The sequence below is a fragment of the Leguminivora glycinivorella genome, chromosome 20 (genome assembly GCF_023078275.1).
Source record: "Leguminivora glycinivorella isolate SPB_JAAS2020 chromosome 20, LegGlyc_1.1, whole genome shotgun sequence".
Classification (NCBI taxonomy): domain Eukaryota; kingdom Metazoa; phylum Arthropoda; class Insecta; order Lepidoptera; family Tortricidae; genus Leguminivora; species Leguminivora glycinivorella.
This window is the reverse complement of record NC_062990.1, coordinates 12,364,086-12,369,198: the sequence shown is the minus strand read 5'-3', so window position 1 is coordinate 12,369,198 and position 5,113 is coordinate 12,364,086.

Below are 5,113 nucleotides of genomic sequence, written 5' to 3'. Positions count from 1 at the left end.
AGAAAAATCTAACACAATCAAAAAACAGTACAGGTTGTAAACTGAAAGAGAAGAAATATTGAATTAGTAAATACACAAATTTTTGAGTAGGTACATGATCATTTATAGGACTTGATCATTTATACGTCATGATCATATAAGGCAACTGACTGTGTTGGTACATGGTAATTGCCGTACTTTTGAATTTAGGTACTTACTTAATATAGTCAGTTCGCTTTCGCACTTGCAAACTTATTTGTAGAACTTGAGACTAAAAATATACTTATAATAATTAATAGGCCTTTGCATCTATGATAGATGATTTAAGTAGCATCCTTGCGACACTTACGTTCGTGGCTGTATATGCCCAATTCGAGAGAGGATCCCTCGTCCGCACACACCGCAAGTGTATGCTCCCCCAGATGGACGGGGGTTAGAGGCCTGCTCGTGACGCCTCATGCGTTTATCGTTCAAAGAAGACAACCAGGAATTGTCGTGCTTGGATTGACCATCATGGACAACGCGAGAATAGTTATTTGTTATACAAGGGGGCAAAGTTGTATTTTAACGCCGAGTGTGGAATTGAAAAACGAGCAAGTGAAAGGATTCTATAGTTGAATAACACACGAGAAGTAAAATACATTTGCACCCGAGTGTAACACAAAACTTTTCCCCTCACTATAGCGAGGAAACTACAACGCAAAAAATGCAGTAGTTCCACAGGTGGTAAATCATCTTTATTACTAGATTCAACTTTTATCAAATTTAAAGCAGTTAATTTGTGTCAAATTACTTTACCGACTAGTGGATAAAATGCGTTTTTACCCGCTGGTATTAAAGGACAAAACACGTGTTTCCGAGCTAGTGAGGGGAAAAATACTTACGTGTAATAATAATAGGGTAAGGTATCACAAAAGGCCAAGGGGCCACCAGCTCCAAGTAACCGGGGGCAGGACCGATTAATCTAACTAACAGTAGTGCGCATAATAATATATCAATGAAGATTTTGATCCCCATTATCCTTGCGTATATGTTTTTCGCCCATTCCATCTCCTGTAAAAGAATTATTGACTCATCTTAGAATAAATAGTAGGTATGGTTAAGGGAGCCTTTCCACCAGAGATGATGTGGATGTGTTTGATATCCACATCCAACAATCATGTTCATTGTTCCACAAAGCATAGCGCTAGTGGGAACAGGTTCATGCGTGGATCCAGGGGGGGGTCATGGGGGTCATGATCCCCCCTGGAGCCTAAGTGGCCATACAAATAGAACAGGTTACCACGACTACGAAGCTGGATCCGCGCTTGAGGTTTAAGGATTGGGTATCAGACGCATCCATAGCAGCTCAACGTCGCAACTTAGCGTAGCACATCTCTGGTGGAAAGGCACCCTAAGTATTAATATAAAGAGTAGCTAATCTGACATAAATACGAGTATTTATATCCTACTAGCTTTTGCCCGCGGCTCGCGTTAGAAGAGACAATAAGTAGCCTATGTCGCGCTCCATCCCTTCAACTATATCCACTTAAAAATTCAAGTCAAATCATCGCGTTTTGCCATGAAAGACGGACAAACAAACAGACACACACTTTCCGATTTATAATTTTAGTATGGAAGTATGGATGTATATATAAGGAAGATAAGTATAGGATATCGGTCCCGCATCCAATATCGGATCTTATAATGTGAAAACGCGCTAACAGTTTGATGCCCTAAATAGTTTTATGAGAGGATAAAGCATTTATCTGTACCTGCCAAATGCCAAAAATGAGAAAGAAACCGCTGCAAATTGCTGGTAGCAATAGAGTCGTGTAAACCACAGCAGCCTTCCAACCATCTGAAATCATTTAAAATCATTTGAAATATTTTTGACGATCGGTCTGGCTTAGTCGGTAGTGACCCTGCCTGGCTACGCCGCGGTCCCGGGTTCGAATCCCGGTAAGGGCCTTTATTTGTGTGGTGAGCACAGATATTTGTTTCTGAGTCATGGATGTTTTCTAGGTATATAAGTATATGTATATATCGTTGTCTGAGTACCCACAACACAAGCCTTCTTGAGCTTACCGTGGGACTCAGTCAATCTGTGTTACGCCGTGGCTTGCGTGGGCGACGGTCGCGCGATGGTCGCGCGACGGCGATGCGACGCATACGAATACGAAATCAAACCTTATGAATAGCATCAGATCGCACAGAAAAGGAGCGAATGGCGAAGTCTAGTGTCGGAGGCCAAGATCCACTTCGGGTCACTGAGCCAGCGAAGTAAGTAAGTAATTAACGAAAAGGAGAACGTCTGTGTAGGCCATTTTTTTCAAAGTATTCTACCCCACTTTTTTTTTTTTTTTTGGAAATTTTTATGTGGTTTCCACTCAGAATCGCGAGCTCTTTCCATTTTAATAGGAGAAAAAAGTGTCCCAAGGTTTTTTTCCCATTCAGTTACCATTTTTTCATACATTTTGTATGGCGGTAACGGAATGGAAGGTTCGAAAAAAAATGTATGGAAATCTTGGGACATTTTTTTTCCTATCAGGATCGAAAGAGTAATAATCGCTTAAAAAATACCCATGTTACAAAAAAGTGGGGTGGACAACTTTGAAAAAAAAAATGGGCCGTGTAATAAAAACGTGTCCGTACGCAATTCCAAGCTGTCCTCATACAGGTAGACCAATATCGGCACTAGGATAGTTAGAATCGCAACTGTGATGCTACCGGTCCGTAAGCTGATCGTGAAACAACATTTTCCAAGATACGGCATTACTGAAATCATTAGTAAAACATAACATCGTTAATTAATATCAGAACGAGATCATATTGGAGGTGCAAGCACAAATTGCTCGCCCTTAAAGCTCGGCCACACATGCCCGTTTTGAGAGCGGGCAGAGCGTCAGCGGAGCGTCAGCATAGCGCAATGATAGCGGTGCGCCGGGCGAACGCTGGCGCTGCGCCCAGTGGACGCCGGCGGGAACTAACGAACGCGGATTGCGAGCGGAATGCGCGAGGATTGCGAGCGGAACGCCAGCGTTCGTCCGGCGCACCGCTATCATTGCCTCCGCTAACGCTACGCTATCAAAACGCTTTGTGTGGCGGAGGCTAAAGAGTTGGTCAAAGACGCCTAACCTTCAGAGATAACATAGGTGCACCAGAGAAATTTCGACGGGTACCTCGGCGGTCGGGGTGGTGTAGCGGTTTCAGCACGTCAGCCGCGATAGCTGGAGACCCGGGTTCGATTCCCGGCTAAACCACCAGTGGGCTTGATCGGGTGCTGCTCAAATCCATTAAACGCTCGGAAGTAGCACCGCTAACACGCTTCGCTTAACGCGCCGCTTTCGCTCATCGCTTAGACCAAAGAGTGTTGGATTCACTTACAATACTTACTATATGTACTTGTGGGTTTCTTTTTATGTACAGTCAAGTGCAAAAATACGTATCGAAATAATCGTCTCATAAATATGGTACTACGCTCTTATTACACCGGACTAAGATGCTATTTTTTTTTTAGTTTATTTAGAACACAAACAGTCATAATAAACATCATACATATATGTAGTACATAATGTACCAGAAACTAAAGTAATACAAATAGACCTGGAGGTTCATAACATACATATGAGGTTAACCTAAACAGTAGTTAAAAACAACATAGTAGTATAAATACGTAGTTCAGAAATAAGCGCAACACATAAATATGTATTACGATTCCAAAAGCATTGACAAATACAGGCTTCGAAAAATATTTTTTACTATAATACAGTTATTTAAAAAAGTTTACGTCTCAATTGCAATTTTAGACTAGATAACGAATTATTAAAGGGATCAATATCGAATAAGTGTTTATTATAGAAACTGGGAACTCGTCTGAAAAAAGTATGCTTAGAATATTTCTTACGAGAAAAACTCACATGGAATAAAGGCCTTGGCCGTAAGGGGAGATTTTGCTTCTTTTTTGTTATTATTATTTCACGATTAAAATGTAGTTTTGTTTATAACTTGTAAATATAAGCTACAACTAGTTTTAAGGTAATTGCAACGCCCTAACAGGGTATCATGTACCGACTTATTGTATCTTTACCAACTGTATATGGAATGAACATGAATGCAATAAATTATATGAATATGAATATGCTATCTATAGGACATATTTTGAGTAAGATGTGTACACCCATATTTTTACACTTGACTGTACTATCAGCTGCAAAAGTGCGTGGCGAATTTATCAATGAATTCATTCATAATTATGTGCAATATTTCCTGCGCAATGTTTTTTTAATAAAGGTTATGAACTGTAAGACCCGTGTGGTAAACTGGTAATGAGTAACCAATTTCACCACCCCTTCTTCCCGTGGGTTTTGTAAAAGTCGCTTGTGGGATATGGGTTCTATTGTGTGGGTATCATTATATCATTTCCTTTCGGCCCCTTCGCTTGCTTGCTTGCTTGCTAAGAGTAGCACTTAAACTTGATCAGTTCCATGTGCTCTGCCTACCCCTTTTGGCCACACGGACGTGAGTTTAATGTATGTAACACATAGTTTATAATATTATGTTGACATGTATAATTATGGACACGTTGGTTCATAATTTTTGAAATAATAATTGTTATGTACTTACGTTATGACACCCAGAATTATTTTAAATTTGTTAATAAAATTTGTTATAAAAATAATCTTCTCAAAATCTGTAAAAATACTGAAAAACAATATTTTTGACAATAATAATCTGACAGATGATTGTTTGCGTCATTTCTTTGGTCATTTCCAAACGCAGGACGGGACGTTCTGTTCTGAACAAAGATAATAATGGGTCTCTATTGGTTCCCATTAAGTTTAATGTATCATTTATCAACATTTTCATTAGTCGTAATTTGGTTTTTCTAAGAAACGCGTAACTTTTCAGGATTGCAATAAAACAAACTTAACCTGACCGTACCTATCTTTAAATGACCTTCATGAAAACCATGAAAAGTTGACCGTTTCAGAATTATGACTACCTAATGACAATATGACAACCATTACATTATGTCTTATGTCTATCATTATGTCAAAGAAAGGGATCCGGAAAATAATACATTAGCATTGCTGGATTTCTTTGATGACAAGCGTACACTTTGTTATGGCCAAGTACGTGCGAAATAGGCATA